Below are 19,575 nucleotides of genomic sequence, written 5' to 3'. Positions count from 1 at the left end.
CCCAGAACAGTGCCTGGCATTTGAAGTTACCCAGTGCCTCAGGAAGCACAAAAAATAATAAGTCATAAACATTTCACAGTTCTCACTGACTACACAATAATAAAAGTCACATTTGCTATACCTCTCTTTATCTTCACTTTCTGTCCCAGGTCTATATTTCACTGAGATTTCTATTCGCCTAATAAAATAACATCATGCTTTTATGATCTTCTCAATGCAAAAAGCCCAAAACCACTCCAAGCCATCCTCCAAAGTCATAAAAGTAAAACCTAAAACCATATGGCACTGGAACTAAAGTCAGCTTCTTGTTGTGCTGTATAATTCACCAACTTTATAAATGATTTCTCTGTGATATGGTTTTGAGTGACTGCTGTGCAGTAATTCATTATATTTCTAAGATTTTCTTTGAAGCCCATTTGGCCATCTTTCAAATGGAGCTTAATGGAATTCAGACACACAAACCTACCCTTGCAATGCTATTCTTCAGCCCACAAGGCTGCTTGTGGAAATTGTCTCTTTCAGACCATCCGCAGAACTTGGTGTTTTTAGCACACAGCTCCATATCCACACAATGTCATCTGAATTTATAGAGGTAATCTGTGGCATCCACCACAAAGATTCCTCGCTGTGTTTCTCAAAGTATACTAGGACATTTTAAATCAGATACCCACCTTCCAAATTTGCAAAGAAAGGTGACAAATGAAATTCACAAGAGAAATTGTGGACTTTGTCTCAATTAGTGAAGAAGGTATGAATTCTCCTTCCCCTCAACGAGGGGACTTAGAACTTAAAATATATGTCATTATGTATTGAACAACCAGCTAGGCAATTTTTTTGTTCATATGAGCTATACCATATGGTATCGCTCAAGGATGTGTTTATTGTCTTGAAGTCTCAGGAAGGGATGGGATGGACTAGTGATGCTGGCAACTTCATTATGCAAATCATTTTTTGTTTTGTGTGTCCTGCCCTAAGCAGACCCTGTAGCAGTTGGATTTGGAACTAGATGGAGGACTAAGCAGGGAAATCACCCCAAGGAGGCACTTAAAGTTCTTAGACAAAAGGAAATGTATTTTCTCAGTAGAATTCTGCTCTAATTCTCCTAGAATGGTAACTTTCAAACTTCCTGGTTGAAAGTTTCAGTAACAAACACATTTACATTACAACCCAAAATCTACACATACATAACCACAATAGTACATTAGTAGAGATATGTTACTCTTACCAAAATATTGTAACTCTATTTTGGTTTTTTTAAAAAAAGTATCCTTATTGGCTGCACTGTTTTACTACATTGATTTCAAGATGCACTAATGAATCTCATACTATAGCTCAAACACACTCTAAAAGCAATCAGCACTTAAAATGACAAAATTTTATTTCCCTTGTAAATAGAGAGACCTTATTTAAATCTTATACCTTCACACACAAATAGTCCCACTAGAGATATCATCTGGCTCATGGAACAGGCTCCTGTGTCAAAGGAGTAATTCAAGACCGGGAAAGAGGAAGGAAGAGAGGGCAAGGAGGGAGAGTCAGACAGAGGCAGACAGAACAGGCTCTCCTCTGAGGGTTTTCACAAACATCTTGGCCTTACTGAACTGTGGTGAGGCACAAAATAGGACATCGACTCATATAGTGACCAGCTTATTTCAAAGAGTTCCTTTCAGGTAAGCAGATTTGTTGAAATACAGCCAAAATTGTAGCAAGCCAAGGCCCAGATGATAGGCAACTCCGAATGTTACTATGATGACCACCAGGGCTGATATGAAGCCAATGACCCAAGAAGTACTTAGAAGTACAAGGTGGCAGAATGCAGTGAGGCAAAATGAAGAATAATGAATGGGACTGTGGAAACAGCTAGGACCGTTCTAGGGCATCAGTGTCCACAGGGAATAGAAAAGAAGAGCAGTTAGGGAAAACAATCAACAGGGAGGCAGTGGGTAGAAACTACACAAGAGAAGTAGTGCTCACATGGCACCAGCTCCAAAAACTGTGGGGTTTACAGAAATGAATCCAGCACCTTACACGTGGTGCACCTTTCAGCCAATCAACAGCTCTCCCCTGAGTTAGGAAATCTACTTGTGAATTTGAAGATCCCCTAAGATTTTTGCAGAGTAAAATCTCATTTCTTTGCAGGTCAAAAACAAATTATGATGCATTAACCTAGGTAAATTTGATGCTGCTGCTGATAGTAGTGATAGGAATAACATGAATTTTAGCCAGAATTTGGGACAGCACCACATTTACGCTACTTTCCAAAATCTTTTCCCACTGTTTATATATGCATCTTCTGAAATAGAGATGTGTGAATTTATTATCTTTCCCTGAATTTAAATTCATTATTACTGATTTTTAAGCTCAAGATAGCCTTACTGGTATGTTTATGCCATCGTGTTTATTTTCAGAGGTAGAACTGCAATGAATGAAAAATATTTCCTTTTAGTAGAAAGGAAAATATTACACTTGGATATTTATAAATGTAACTGGTTATTTTTTTAAGACATTAAGTCAAAAATATTATAAATGTTATGCATTGCTGACAATAACTTTCTGAGTGTTTCTCATTTAAATACTGGAAGTAATATTCATGACATGAGTTATACTTCAAGCTGAATATATAATAAAAAAGGAATTTAAATAACTAGAGTGAACTGCGTACCTAAGCAGTACATGCAAATCAGTTTAACTGTTTTATGTTTAAGTTACTATTAAGGGAAATCACCATAATAAAAATAATAAAGCTACTGTTTTTGGAGTACCTATTTTATTCCAAGTGCTGTGATATATATTTTATATGTGTTCTCTTCAATACTCACAATAATCCCAAGAAATAGGCACTGTTGATCTTATTTTGTAAGTGAGGAAACATGCTAGTCCCCTTTCCATCACTATGACAAATACCTGACATAGTGAACCTTTAAAGAGAAAGGGTAGAGCTTGGATTTGTAAGTTAGTGTTAAAGCACTAGCTCTATCAATGCTAATACCAGAAAACCAGAGAAAGAGAGAGAGAGAGGGACAGAGAGACGGGGAGAGAGAGAGATTTGGCTCTATCAGAAGTTCTGTGATTGATTGATCTTGTTGCTTTGAGCCTGTGATAAGGTAGGATGTCATGAGGGGACCATGTGGCAGAAAAAACTTCTCCCCTCATGACCAGGACATGAGAAAATAAGAACAAGGGTCCATGGTCTCCTTTGAGGACACACCCCAGTGACCTAGTCTTCCTAGTATGCTGCATACCTTAAAGTTTCCACCACCTCCTAAAGCACCACTTTGGAAACAAACTTTTAATACATGGACCTTTGGAGGAACTTTTTTGCTATACCAGAAAGGAATGTGATGGAATTTTCAGTGCAGTTAGAAGACAGAATGTAAAGTAAAGTGACCTTTATTTTAAGGATGTGAAAAGAAACTCTATGACTGCTGGGGTCTGGCTTTCTCTGCCCGACACATGGTGTGGGGGGCATACATATAGCTTTGGTCTGAGATGGTGCCTAAAGGGGCATTACTGCTGCACAAGCAGCTGATCGGAACTCATTTCACGCCACAGGTAAATTGCCTAGGGGTGGAGAAAATGCCCTCAAGGTAAATGTCCCTTGGTCCTGCCTCTCACTGCTGTGGTGTCCTGTCAAGGACAAAATCCTTTCAGAACTTATAGAGAAATAAAGGAATCTTAGTGGGCTGTGGCTAGAAACTACACAAGAGAAGTGGTGCTCACATGGTACCAACACCAAAAACTGTGGGGTTTACAGAAATGAATCCAGCACCTTACACATGGTGCACCTTTCAGCCAATCAACAGCTCTCCCCTAAATTAGGAAGTGAAACACACAGACTAGAACTGAAACCTGTAACTCAAAACAAGTCTATATTTGTTTTGTATTCCCATATCGTCACCTCCATCTCAAGCTTTGGGGGATGACTGGGAGGTGCTCGTTCTGGCTTTGTTCAGTCAAATGCCATTATCTTTAGAACCTTCCAGAAAATGCAGAGGCCAAGGTTACATTGCCAGGAAGTAACTAGACAGCATGGGATGTGAGACAAATGTAGATGGGCTTTAGAGCGTTTCTTACAGGAGAGTATGTTTGGACACACATCTTCTGCAGAATTTTGTTTGGTCTGGGTACTCAGATGGTTTGGGATGTTTCCCTTCAGCAGATTGCAAGATCCTAATGACTGTTTTATGTAGCATACAGTGGGCCACTCAATAAGGACACTAATAAATGCTACTGTCAGCCAGGTATGGTGGTGCATATATATAATCTCAGAGGCTTGTGGAACTGAGCAGGAGGATAGAAAGTTTGAAAGCAGCCTGGGCAAGACCATGTCTCAAAATGCTGGACATATAGAACATAAGAAAGGACCTTGGTTCTATTTACGGCGTCATAAAAAATAAATAAAAAGTAAATGTTGATTTTCTACCCAGGGTCTCTCCTAGCAGAATCTTGTAAAAAGGTTCCATCCTAAAATGACTAATGCCATTTACCCTAATTCTCCTCCTCCACCACTTCAGCACTGGGAAAAAGCCTTTCTCATTCTTCTATAGAGGCCCCTCTTACATTCAAATATACACGTTCAAGTAAATCCATCTGAGACTAGGATTATTTCCTTCACTGGCAGGAGAGAAGGTCCAAAGAATACTATCCTACATTCCACAGTAAAAACCCACACATTTGTTGATAAAGAAGCAAAATCAAGCCCTGAAACAGGTAGAAAATCATTGCATTATAAATTCAGTTGAGAATGCACAACAACTCTAATGTTAATGGCTGATTATTCATATGAACCTTAGATTTTGGGAGATATATATATATACCCTGTCCTCTATCAGGAATAGTTACCTCTAAGTTTTGTCATAATTATGAGATAAATGAAATAATCATTGTTTCTTATACAAGTAAACATATTAAAATCAGTTGGGGGAGAACAAAATAGGGACTAACCTTGTAATTTTAACATAAATGAGACAATAAGCAAGCATGAAAGGAATTTTGATGGTACAATAAATTTTATTAGCTCCATGTGCTGACTGAGAAAAAGAAATAGCATGCATTTTTAAAAAGTGACTTTTTAAGGAAAAATAATTTGTTTGCATAAAATATGATTACTTATCCTCATAAATGTTTATTTGAATTTGCTGCAGTATAACCAAAGCCAAAGGCAGCTACCACAGCAGGGAAACCCAATTCTGAATTGCAAAACAAACCAAAGGTGCCACTGGAAGAACATCAGCAACCAATGCTGACTTTGATATATTGAAGCAGTTAAAATTTTGTTGATTTTCCAGGGTATGCTCTAATGAGGTTGAATCTTTTTTTAAGGAAATAAATTACAACTTAGATTGGCCCAGCCCTCCCCAAAACAACATTTTGAGTAAGTCAGTCAGCATCTCCTGAGTGCCCCCACACTAACTGTAACTTGAGGTTGACTCCAGCTACAGTTGTCATTTTAATAGGCTTGCGTTTAAATAGGGCTGGAAGGCTTTAGAACAAAGATGGGGGAGTGCTTTCCAACACTGCTGTCTCCACCCTTTCTTAGGCTCCTATATTTGTTCCTATTCATTCTGCCCTCCTGCATCCTGGGACTCCAACCCCATATGTTTGTCTTTTGAGGACTCATGAGATTCTATTTACTCTCTTGTTATCATCAAAAGGAAAATTTGGAGTCTAAAGACAGCCCTTTCCATTGTCTCCAGGATGGGCCTGAAGAGGAATACAAAAGGAAGGAGGAACAAATGCCAGGTTTGGTGAGTTCCATGTGGTAAGTCATTAGATCTGCAGTTAACTCATTTTAGAAATCAGGAATCAGGCCTTAGTGTCACCCAAACAAGTAATAAAGTACCTAGTCTGTAATTTATCTTTTAGAATTGCTGGTCAATTATCATTTAGACTCACTGCTTTGTTGTTGTTTTTTTTTTTTTTTTTTTTTTTTCTGATTATACTGTATGACTTAAAATTTAACATTTAAGACTAAAAGAAAAATGTAACATACTTACTATGACATTTATATTCACCTAGACTATTTCCATTTCCTGCATGTATGTAGTTAAAATCTTTTTGGTCCACCATTCATAGAACAGCCACAATTTCTAAATCGGACTTCCAAATGCAGGAACAGGCAGATGTCAGTGCTGATGCCAAAACACAGAGACATCAGTGGACATGGAGCCTGATAAGTGGTTTTCTGAACACCCTTAACAACAGTTTTAGTTCTCTGATGCCCCCTGTTATAGAGGGACTGAAGTTCGGTGAACAATTTCTACTGTATTGAAAGCTTTTTGCCCAGCAGTTCACTTCTTCATCTGGAGCTCTAGCAAATACCTGAAATATGACTGTGTTTCTGGATACCAGTTTATGACTGTGTCCACCACAGGAAGTTGGTTTTATCTTTTTAAAATATCATTATGAAAGTATCCTCACAGCATGAACCCTGAGAAAGAACTGAACATTCCATATAGAGTGTCTGGAGGAAAGATAACAAAAACACTGCTATATTTTGTTTCCACATTATTTCCCTAAGCCTCCTGCTGTCTAGACCTTTCTGGCCTTTTAAACACAGGTAGCTTCTGGCAAAGCATGAGACAGATGGCATCTGAGTTAAATGTGTGTGATATCAAGCACATAGCCCAGCAGACTCACCACTTCCAGTGCCTACTCCATGCTACAAGAAGAGTTGCTTGCTAAAATAATTTTCTAGTTAACAACAAATACACGCAATATTTCATGGCTGGATGTTTCAAAGGTCCTGTCTGAGGGAGCCATACTATGTATATTAATTTAGGTTTATGCATTTTATTTTTCAACATGAATATACTGTGCATAACAACACATTTCACAACATGAAATGAAAAGCACTTGATACAGTTCATCTACTGGAAGGTTTTAACTCTAAGTCCAGAACAAATAAAGCAAAATAAACACAGAGGGCCTCCAACTTTCTTTTTCTGACATTTGGTGATTTAGGTGTAGATTTGGAATTATATAAAATACAGAGAAAGAAAGAGAAAAGAGAAAGATCTAGAAATGCTCCTGACATCCTAAGGAATCCTTAATCTAATCTGAACCCAAGGGCTGGTTATTAAACACCACACTGTGTAACACATTGTCCTGAATCCCTCTTGATCATTTTATCACATTTACTGAAAAACCTATCCTTTTTACAATCAACTCAGATTTCAAATAAAATTTGACAGGTTTTCATCCTTTGCAATGTGTGAATGCTGACTTGAGGTCCATTTGAAAACACAGCAGTAGCGCTAATCTGAAGATAATAGACATTTTCTAGTTGTTTGTATTCAAACTCACACAGTTTTATAGAGCTCCTGGCTGATTAATAATACACTTTTGGTAAAAAGAAACATTCTGAGCTTTCACTAGCTTACAAGACTACCCACTCCATCCCACCCTCTGGCCACTGACTAGAGTAGACTCAGGGCACATGGTTGGTTTGCTCACAACCTCAAAGAGTGGAAAGAGCTGCAGCTTTGCTATCTGACAGTTACCATCAGCAAAAAATGAAGGCACAGGGTTCTACAGCAGACTTACAACCTTCCCCTCCCTATCTATCAAAGGAGTAGGGTGAGTTGACTAGCAGCTTAAGATACCTACTATTCTTTTAATTTCTTTTCCTTAGTGAGATTTATGAAAAACTAAAAGAGACTGCAACAAGTCTGAAAAAAGTCTTTCTTTCTTTCTTTATTCTTCAGATCCAACAAAAGTGAATCTTCACAAAGTGTTCTCCAACCACTACATAGCCCACTTGGACTCCCCATGGATGTTAACTTCAGTATCATGTACTTTTCAAATCTCTTTCTAACCCAGTATCTGAGCATCAAAACAAAAAATAAATATGAAGCTCAAAATATTGACTTTACTGCCAAGTAGAGTTGCAAAGACCAACCCTTAATGTATCTTAGGCGGACTGGCCTTCAACCTCAGGAATCCCTGGACCAGAATGAAAGGTGGATGTACGACCAGATGAGACACGCAATGTGGAAGAGAAGCATCATTCAGAGCCTACACTCTGTGTGGACAAGCCAGCTCCCAGGAGGAAGAAGGAGGGTGAGTGTTGTATCTGTACATAAGTCACTCTCCCTATCAATGAAAACAGAGTGAATAACAAGGGAAGAAGCCTGCAATGTGCTCAGTGGGATTTCTCACCAAGAAAACCAAAGGCAGGAAAATATGTTTTCACAATCACCATTTGACATGAAATTTCTGAATTCTATATTCTATCCTTCTTATATTCTATCCTTCCGAATTTTTAAAGCTTCCTTAGAATAGAAACCATGTCTCAAATGGCCTGTGTCCTTCACTAGAACAAACATAGTACTGGATAAAGATTGAACATTCAATAAATATTTGTCTTTTGAATGTTTTGTTTCTACTTTTTTTTTTTTTTTGCAGTCCTGGGGAACATGCTAGGCAAATTGTAATACTGCAATACACCCCAGTTCTATAAATATTTGTCTTTTAAAGGACTGACAATAAATGTAGGAATTAGATAGCGTTCTTAACATCTGTTAAAACAATAAACATTAGAAATGCTAACTTTTTCAACCAGTAGATGGCTATTTTGGGCCTAGGTCCCAAGTGGAATTTTCATATCCAAAATACCTCAACTAGAGCCACACAGCTTTATTCTGTATTACAAAATTCCTGTGTTTCGTTATTCAGAACACATCATCACCAAAAGACCTAGAGTGTAATTTGACTAATTTTACTATTTTTATTCACAACTTAAATGTTTGTTTTTCCTAAATGAAATAATTATTGAAAATATTGCAATATTTTGTTGAAAGAAAAAAATGTCAAGCCGTGAAAAAATAAGAACTAGAAATGACTACTTAAACAAACACAGGTAAGATAGACTCACATTCCTACAATAAGGTGAACAAAAATCCTGCAGTTATATTATTATCAGAAAGAAAAAAATGTACACTAAAGAAATGCCTGACCAGGACACGCAGCAAACTGTGAGTATAACATTCCTGAGTGTTTATACACCATCTGCCAAGATATTAAAAGTGTACCCACAGACATAAAGGGAAGCAGAACAAATTAAAGAAACTTCTGCATTGGAAGGTCATAAAATTCAAGCCCTAAATATTATCTACATGGGACCTGGTGGCATGGCATTTTTTCTGAATAGACACAGATGGCAAGAGTACCAGCATCACTGTCACACAAAATTAGTCAGGGCACTCCCATAGGCAGAGGTCTTTTAAAAATATTCCTAAGAAAAGCAGGGTTGAGAGCATCCTCTTGAATTTTCCTATTGTAGAGACATATAACTGTGTTGATTTATATAAAACCCAGAAAGCATCTTCCCAGACATCTACGACTTTAAACCCCCATGGAACTGACACAAGTGGACAGATACCCTCAGGGCATTTATGAAGACCTGCAGGAAACACTGGCTTTAGGCAGACCCAGCTCTTGGGGCTAACAGCAATCCCGAAGGTGAAGGTGACAGAGTAGAAGGCACAGAGATACTTCTGGGGATCTCCAGCAGGGGCCTCCCAAGCTCACTCAGAACTCCAGGGGCTCAATAAATTTTTTTAAAACTATTCCTGTGACCTAATGGGACTTCTAAATTGTTATTTTCATTTAATAGGCATTTAAATGTAGTTAAACAAGGTCCTCAGTGGTTTGTTCCTCAAAACATATTGGAAGGTATTCTTATTATCTGTATTCTGCAAATAAGGACACAGATCACAGAGTAACTTTCCAGTGTCACTTAGCTCACAAGCGACCTGAATGCAAACAGTTTAGGTTCTCAGGTATACTCTGTTCCTCATAAGTGTGAATACCTCAATAACATACTGTCCTAATCATCATGGACAACCCCACATCCTTTATTGTTATTACTGATGCAAAATGTCTGTATGAACATGATGAGGGACAGTTACACAGATGATGTAACATTAATGTTAATGTCAGTATACGCAGTATATTAGAATATATTCAAGCTTCTTCTCCAAGTACCTTAGATATAAAGATGTAAACATTTGACTGTCAAGCTACAGTGAGCATTAGAAAAGCCTTGCAAAACTCACACTGCTGCCGTACTCCCGCAATGTCTAAGTAAGTGGGTCTAGTGGGCCTGTAAACACGCATTTCTAACCAACTTCTAGATGCTGCTCTACTGACAGGGCCTTGCTTTGAAAACTAACTTCTGGCAAGCAAATAGATGGAGCACATGAGCAGAATACCCCATCCAAGACACTGGTACTGACAAGTGTGTTCTCTGAATAGCATTATACTCAGGAATATCACTTTGGATTCACACTCCAGTCCTCCTTGCTGACTGAGACAGGAGCCATCTCTCTGCCAATGACCAGCTCTTTCATATCTGAGTCTCTGAAGATCCCTCAAGATGGTGACTACAATCTTTACTCCTTCTCTCCCTGAACTATGGGGCTCACAGCCATAAAAACAAGAAAGTCGTTACCTCTGCAAATTTTTTGTACAGACCAAAATTCAAGCCATGAATCACAAGGAAAGAAAAATTGATCTTGGAAGTAGATGACGGAGGGGACACATAGGAGTCTATAGGGTCAGGACCTGTTGAGCTTTATCCAAGGACTAATGAATCACTTCCTGATACTCTCTGAATCTGGAAAAGCACTGACACTGATTTTTGTGAAGACAAAAAGCCTATATACAAACTGGCTGATACAGTGCCTGGCAGATATCTGAGATGTTGAGCAGCTGTTATTATTACCCCAGGAAACTCAGAGGATAAAGGATTCTCCAATGGTCTCATTCTTCTTGTATCTGCTATTTTTTTTCTTACATGGCCAAGAATACCTGTTTTACACAACTAGTCAAGAACTTTGTTTTTGTACAGTTTTATAGGTTTTTCTTCTGTACAGCATGGATACATTTTCCTACATTGTATAGTTTTAGGTTCCAGTAACTGCCTAACATTCCATCAAATAAACATGCCACAATTTATGCAGTTGTTTCTTCAGTTTTGATCACTTATTCTGCTTTTAGTTTTTCAAGTGACATTTCTGACATACAATTTATTCCTTTTCTTGCAAGTTTTCAAATTGCTAACTGGAAAACTACTATATCACAGCAAGAGATTCGTGTGCTTTTATCTGTGGTCTGGAAACAAGTAAGCATGTCACTGTTTCCATGGAACAATCCCCAATTAGAAATTATATTCCTTGGTAATCTTATAAGGCTGAAAAACAATGCTTTCAGGTAGAAATTTCTTAAATTATTCAACTTTTGTTTAAGTAACTAACAGAAATTCATACAATTATTCTATGTAAATCTATATAAAGAGATGGTGTTTTCTAACTCTGAAAAGTTATAATTCTGAATTAGTTGAATATTGGCAGATTTCTGCATCCTTTTTATGTGAGAAACTTATAAATAAACAAAGTTGAAAGCAGACTTCTCTTTTTAATATTTAAATACTTGCTAAATTTCATTACTTGTATACAATTCTGGATCCTGCCTTGTGTTAAATTGATGTATGTGGTACATGAGCAAAGTGGAAATCAGTGTAACATTAGTGTTCAGTATTATCTGTAAAGATGTGTATATATTGTGAGCAAAAATTGAAAATACATCACTTACTTGAACCATGATAATTTTAAACTTACAAGTCATTGACATATCCATATACGCTTCTGACTTACTGTTCTAGTCTATATGTGAAATGAAAGATTAATATTTTTATTTTTCCATTAGTATAATTATCAATAAGAAAGATTCCATGTTTGAGAATATGCTTTGGTATAAATGTAACTGGGAAATTATTTTTATTATTTCTGGTTGTGGTTTTGCTAAGTTCCTGGAATTATACATTTTGGTTGATATTATTGAGGCAGGAGATTAGAGTGTGGTGGGTTGTCTGGGAAAGCAGGGATAACATTTCAGAGTTAGAGGACACATGCGTAGAACAGTCCTCTGCACACTGGCTTCTCAGGAGAACTTAAGCAGTTGTAGACAGGATGGACTACACCTGATGTCAGCTTGAGGAGCAGAAGATCCAGAAAGACAGTCACCACCAAGCTCAGGGGTACTGTGTTCTGCCTCCCAGCACCTACTCTCATGCTTTAAAGTGTACTTTTTCCTACTTTCACTTGGCCCAAACTTACTGTGCAGAATCTATTTTTTCTTACCTTTAATAAACATAAAACCTTGCTAAAAGAGACAACTCAACAAGATTGCTAGAAATAGAATCAATTTATTTAAATCCATCCATAATCAAAAATAGAAAATAACATACTCAAAGCCTAAAAAAGGTCAGATAAATCTTTTATAGGAAATATTTTAAAACTTAAATTACATGACATAAAGGAAAAGGTACAAATGCATGGGAGTCATACATAGAGATCAAGATAATTCTGTATGAATTAATTCATAATCAATCCCACATAAAATTTTTCTTTTGAGGAATTCAATAAATTTACACTAAACTGTATATGGCAGAATAAAATAACATAAATATCCAATTTAATGTTGAAAAAGAAAAGGAGCTACTCTTAGATAGTAACACAGCACAGAATCAGTATTTTAAAAATGTGGTACTCACAGAAGAACCAATGCATAGACAAAGTGAATGTTATAGTTGCAATCCAACGTACACATATGATACTTACAAAACATGCATGTTTATAGCATACACACATGTGCACATAACACACACACACAGACACACACACACATGCAAAGGCACTTGGTTTGTGATAGAGATGAGTACTCTTGATCAAAAGGCAAAGAGGCAGATCATTTAGTAAAGACTGGTGATTTCTCCCCACTTAAAATACTAATACCTTGTCCAAGCCATCATCTCTCACTTAGATTTCTACAGAGACTTATTATCTGGTCTTCCAGCTTTTTCTTGATCCCTGAAAGCCTACTTAAAAAACTATTCTGTCAAATTGTGCTTCTGTTTTAAAAAATATACTGGGTTGGCACTGGGGCTATAGATCAGTGATATAGAGCACATCCCTGTCATAAAAGAAGCTTTCGTTCCATTACAGCACTAAAAAGCAAAATTATTTAAAATTTATTACTATTCTACTAAAACTATCAACAACTTATGACTCAAAAGAACTTTTACAGTCCAACCAAGTTAAGCACAGAATAATTCCTAGTAACATTTTGCATACTTTCTATTAGCAGGAACATTGGATTCACAATTGTTTCGTATTTTATTTTATTTTTGCTCTCAGAAATCAAACTCACAACCTCATGCTTGCCAGGAAGTTGCTGTGCTGCTGAGCTATATCCCTGGCTCTTGATTTACAAATATTAACTCATTTAATTTGCAAAATCAACCTATGAAATAGGTACTAATAGTCCTCTATCTTAAACAGACACAACAGTAAAGTGATTTACTAATAATCAGAAGCTAATTAACTTTTCTCTATAAAGGCCTATTTGGGGTTCAAACCCTGAATTATGACTCCAGAATATTTGGACAAGGTTTGCAGCATAGAAATAATTGTTTACTAGACTGTTAGACCCCTCCCATGAGACTTTAACTAATTAGAATATTAAGTCATGGCACTCATAATTGATTTTATAGCTATTATTTGATTTTATGGGAAGTGGGAATTATTAGAAAATTTATTACAAAAAAAACAGTCAAGTTGCCTGTCTCTGCACCAGCTTTCTGCCCTTTTTATATCTTGCTGATATTTTGCATTACAGTATTCCCTTTGCACCCTGCTCAGGGAAATGTGCATAGGAAGTCAGAATGAAATGGACATTCACTTACTCCCATGTCATCCCTATCCCTTACTGTGACATATCCGTGCACATAAGGAGGTGGAAAAGACACACTACTTGGTTATGCAGGAGCATCACAGACCAGAAAGGTGCACTGGGACCAGGAAGCAGCGTTGACCTGGGTCAAGGGGTTCAGTTTGCAGGACTCACTTACAGTCAGTTTACAGTATTCCAAAGACCACTAGAAAACTTTAAAGCAAGAAAAGTAGCTCTGTATGCAGGATAGAGTGAAGGGGGTATTCAATATGAAAGTCTCTCATCTATTAAACAAGCTATGCATTTAGATAAGCTCTGCCTGAAGCACCTCAATTATCTAAAAAGTCAGCGATATTAACCCAATCTTGAAAACAAATATTGACATGTGCAGCCCTGACCTAAGAATTAAACTCTACAGGTAAATACGTGAACATATTGTTCATCTTTCACCTTTTCAGTTGAGAAAACTCAAAAATTTGAGGACTCTAGTAGGCAAGAAGGGAAATAATGATATATTTACTATTAACACCTGACATTATTTCACATAAAATTTAGTCAGTATGTATCAAGAGCCTTCTAGAATTATCATTAGCTCCAACATTGATTGAATTTTCAATCCATATCCCAGACACTGTGTAGTTTGATCTGTATTATCCCATTAGATCTTAGATCCTAACATAACTCCATGGCATAGGAGGTGTCTTCATTATAGCAATGAGGGACTGAATTCAGAGGATTTAAGGTATCTTCTGCTTAAGCTAATAAAGAGAACAAGTATTTTACTACAAACCCTACTCAAAACATGAGCATTATTTGCTATTTAGCTGTATTTTAGTAATGAAAAATTTTGCTCATCTGAAAAAAATTATATACAAGGGATGATAATCAAGGATATGAGTGTCCCTCCTACTCAGCTTAGAACAAACATCACAAGTCCTATCCAGCTCTGTCATGTTCATTCCACTGCCCCCTGCCAGAGGTAACCAGATACAGAGGTTATCATCCTCAAGCATTCTTTTATATTTCACTACACATGCATTTTCCTTTAACCATTATTATATCATTTTACTTATTTATTTAAACTTTAAGTGGTATATTGTAAGTATTCTTTTACAACTTGCTTTATTCTTACAATGAATAAATGAAATGTATTTATGTTAGCAATTTTAGCTGAAGTTTACTAACATTTTCTGCTATATAATACTGTACTACATGAATATGATATGATTTATTATTTCTGTGTTTTGTTGATGGACGTTCAAAGAACTCTAATTTTGTATTACTATAATTAATTTTTCCTTGAACATTCTTGAATTTTTCCTTTGTGGAAGAATTTTTCCATACCATATAGCTAGAAATAGAATTATCATGGTAAACATGTACCTTCAAATTTGCTCAATTCACAGAATGATTCTGAGGTGATTGTTCTTTTTCATTTTTGTCAAAACTAGAAGTATGAAATGATATCCACTTAAGAGTTTAGTTGGAATTTGTCCTAATCACTAGTGTAATTGAGCTGCTTTTCTTATTTTATTCAACTGCTTGAGTTTCTACCTCTATAATTTATCTATTTATTAACTTAAGCCAAGAAGATCAGAAAGCTTCCTCTTAAGAACAAAAACTGGAAGCTCAGGGATCAACATCAAAAATGCTAACTTGTAAGGGAGTGAAACAACAGGAGATATTCAGAAGCCTGGAATTGAGCGTGCTGGGGTCCACAGGATGGAAGGCTTCTTAGGGAAGGTAATCCTAAGATGCTACTGGAAGAATAATTGGTGGCCAGGTGTGGAAGGGAAAAAGAATGTTCTAAAGTGAGCAAATGGTACCTGCATAGCCATGGGAGGAAGGAAGAACCTGATATGTCCAAGAATATAACCACTAACTGTAACTGGCTGGAATAGCTTGAGGCAGATGAGAACCTTAGAAGAAGAGGAGGCAGCCAGTCCTTAAAGGCCTGTGTTCTTCACTGAGAAATGGACTTCAGAAGCCATCACTGAAGAGTTATGACCAGGAAGTGTTGTGATGACATCTGCACACTGGAGCTGAGATGAGGGAGCCAGGTGAGAAGGTGCAGGAGGCTCAGGCTGAAACGTAGGTAGGGCAGGTAGCTCAGAGAACAGTTAGGAAGTTACTGAAATATTGATGAAGGTTTACAGTTAAGCAGGGGTAGAGAAGTTAGGAGAAGCACAGAACCTAAGAGACAGCCAGGTCCGGGATCAATAGGACTCGGCAGTGGTCTGTTTGAAGGGTACTGCTAGGGTCTAAAGAATTAATAAATAGTGTCTCCCTTTTCCATGGCTGAGTTCAGAATGCAATCAACAGACACAGATGTCAGACATGTGAATATCAAGGTTATCTATCTTAATTTGTGAAAGGATGCATGTGACAGCTATGGAAGGGAAAGAGCAGCCAAGAAAAGGGAGAATTTAATGAGGGCCGCTCTAAACAGAAATGTAAGAATGGGAAGGCCTTCTATCTCCTACCAATAGTAATAGTAATGGTCTCATTCTGGACAGTGACAATGCAACAGAGCCAGCCAGAGTAGGTACCAGGCTACCCCAGCACCTCACAATTGTGAGATTTGGGGTAGACTATTCATTGTAATATAGCTAATTCCCATTGAGGAATAATTATATACCTCATGTTAAATGCTTCCCATAACAAACTCAATTAATCTTCACTGGTGGACTCCATGAGAAAAATACTGTTAAGCATTCTATCAGCCACCTTTCTATCAATGGGACAAAGTATCTAACCTAGATGGTGTAAAGGAAAAGAGCTCTGTTGTGACTCACAGTATCATGGGGCTCATTGTTCAGTGGCAGAGGCAGAAACATCATAGTGGAAGGGGTGGTGGAGGAAATGCCTCACTTCATGTCAGTTAGGAAGCAGAGAGAGGAAAAGAAGAAGAAGAAGAAGAAGAAGAAGAAGAAGAAGAAGAAGAAGAAGAAGAAGAAGAAGAAGAAGAAGAAGAAGAAGAAGAAGAAAAAGAAGGCACCAGGGACCAGATAGCCACACCTGACACCCAGAAGTGTACATTATTAATCTTGTAAATGTTTCTCAACCCAGTCAAGATGACTCTCAAGATTTACCATCAAAAGTAGCTTCATTTTCTAAGAATAGTGGCACACACCTGTAGTCCCAGCACTCGGGAGGCTAAAACAAGAGACTCACTGTGACTTCAAGGAGAGCTACATAGTAAGTTCAAGGCCACCCTAAACTGTGTGGTGAGATCCTGTCACTACACAGAAGAAGAAGAAGAAGAAGAAGAAGAAGAAGAAGAAGAAGAAGAAGAAGAAGAAGAAGAAGAGGAAGAGGAAGAGGAAGAAGAGGAAGAGGAAGAGGAAGAAGAAGAAGGGAGGATGAGGAAAAGGAGGAGGAGAGGAAGGAAGAGGAGAGAAAGAAAGAAGAAAGCAAGCAAGAAAGAAAGAAAACAAAAGAAAAGAAAAAAGAAAAACAACCAAGTATCAGGATGGAGTTTAGCTCAGCAGCACAACACATGCCTGACAAGCATGAGATCATGCGTTAGACTACCTGTACAAAAAAAAAAAAAAACTTCACTTTACAGATGAGTACAGTAAACAGCTTTCCAAAGCTCACCAAAAATGGCAGAGTCAAGACTAGAACCTTGAAGTATCTGATTCCAGAGTTTTCATTTTTACCTAAGACATTTCTCAACACACAAAAGTCTGAGATCAGTACTTGGCACACTGCAAACACTCTATGTTTATTATTATTGTAATTCTATAGTGATCATATCTTCTCAAGAAAAAGGGGAAATTCTTGAAGTGGAGGTCAGAAACAACTGGAAAGTGCCATGGGAGGTGACATAATTCATAACAGTTATTGTGGAAGACAATGCTCTGAGTGGAGAAGGAACTGCATGCTTATAGGTTCTGACTGTAGGTTATGAATAAACATAGTACATTTTTTGAGGGGGACGAATATAGCTTAGTTGGCACAGAATATCTCTACTGGGGTATGGCAAATAAGAGAAGTGTATTAATAAGCAGAGATGTTAACTGGGAAAGACAAATCTACTTTTATAATTCTGTTCCCTTGATTGATATGTTTTGAAATTTTGTTTTAGAGTCTCTTTTTGTTTCTTTTTTCTTTTTTTACTTGAAATAAAGTGGATTTGGGAGAAAAAAGGAAAAAATGTAGTATGTTTACATTTCTCTGAGAAGAAATATCTTGACACAAGGGTTATGTCTTCTGTATCATTTCTCAAACAATAATTGAACAGAATTGTGTATTCTAAATGCTTTCACTTTGTATTTGCACCAAATACCACTGTGCCTAACTACATAAAATAAATATTAATGGACATAGAAAACCAAATAAGCACTAGTAAATTTATAAACAATATCCCTCCATAACAAAAAGCTGGGTTGACTAGACAAAGAAATCCAAAAAGATATATCAGCACTGAGCCAAACTTTTGAAGAAATGGACTTATTAAATATTGACAGTGTTCCACTCCATGACATCAGAATATACATTCTCAGCTGCACACAGAACACTCCAACATAGACCACACACTAGCTCATAAGAAATACTTTGATAAATGCAAAGGAATTGAAATTATCATGCATATTATCAGACTATAGTGCAATAAAATTGTAAATCAATGGCAAAATAAACCACAAAAGCTTCAAAAACATATGGAAATTAAATAACACCCTCCTGAACAACCAGTGGGTCACAGGTGAAACTAAAGAAGAAAGTAAGCCATTTCTACAACTAAATGATAACAATAATACAATATACCAGAACTTATGGGACACAATGAAAGCAGTCCTATAGGGGAAATTTGTACACTGAATTCTCATATCACAAAAACAGGGCAAGCCCAAACAACTTAGTGTTGAACCTTAAACTTCTAGAAAAATAAGAGCTAGCCAAGTAAAAACTTCATGTGAGAGAGGAAAATACAAAAATTAGAGCAGAAATTAATGAAATGGAGGCTAAGAAAACAATACAAAGAATCAATGAATCAGAGTTGGTCCATGAAAGAGTAAATAAAATCAATAAATTCTGAGCCAGTGTAACAAAAAAAGAAATACAAGACTCAAATCCATGAAATTAGGAATAAAGAGGGTGAAAACACAACAGATCCTACTGAAATCCAACCTCAATACCAACCTCAAACCAGCCTCAAAACCCGGATTCTAATAAGATGGAAAACACAGAAGAAATGGATAGATTCCTAGATACATATGAATTCCCAAATGTGGATCAAGAAGATATAAAAATTCTAAATAACTCAATGTCAGTAAATGAAATCAGGGATGTAATTAACAACCTACCAACAAAGTAAAGGTCAAATCCTGACAGATTCGCTACTGAATTCTTTTTGTTTTATTTTGTTTTTGAGACCAAGTACTTCATTTTTAGTTGAACGCATAGCAATCTGCCTACTTTAGCCTCCCAAGTACTGGGATCACAGGTGTGTACCACCATGTGCAACTTTAAAAAAATTAAAGAAAATCTAATACTACTTCTTCCAATACTCTTTAATGAAACTAAAGGATTGCAATATTTTCAAATTCATTCCTGGAAGTGAGCATTACCCTGATACCAAAGCCAGAGAAGAATACAACCCAAAAGGAAAACCACAGGCCAATCTCCAGAATGAAAATAGACACCAAAAACCTCAATAAGACACTGCCAAGTAGAATACAGTAAACTATCAAGAAGATTATACACTATGAACAAGTAGGATTCATTCCAGGAATGCAAGGATGGTTCAACATACACTAATCAATAAATGTAGCACATCATATTAATATAACCAAGGCCAAAAATCATATGGTTATCTCAGTAGATGTAGAAAAAGTT

The 19,575-nt window shown here is 36.9% G+C and overlaps 1 pseudogene; it reads left to right on the top strand.

The window, feature by feature from the left end:
* The first annotated feature begins 3,489 nt into the window (after positions 1–3,489).
* The window catches only part of LOC100733240 (olfactory receptor 2B6-like), a 38,648-nt pseudogene continuing 22,562 nt past the window's right edge, over positions 3,490–19,575 (top strand).

The sequence above is a fragment of the Cavia porcellus genome, unplaced genomic scaffold, assembly GCF_034190915.1.
Source record: "Cavia porcellus strain 051 isolate PalLab524CR breed Dunkin Hartley unplaced genomic scaffold, mCavPor4.1 scaffold_1, whole genome shotgun sequence".
NCBI classification, from domain to species: Eukaryota; Metazoa; Chordata; class Mammalia; order Rodentia; family Caviidae; genus Cavia; species Cavia porcellus.
Note: the sequence above shows the minus strand (reverse complement) of the source record. Positions and strands in the feature narration are given on the sequence as shown.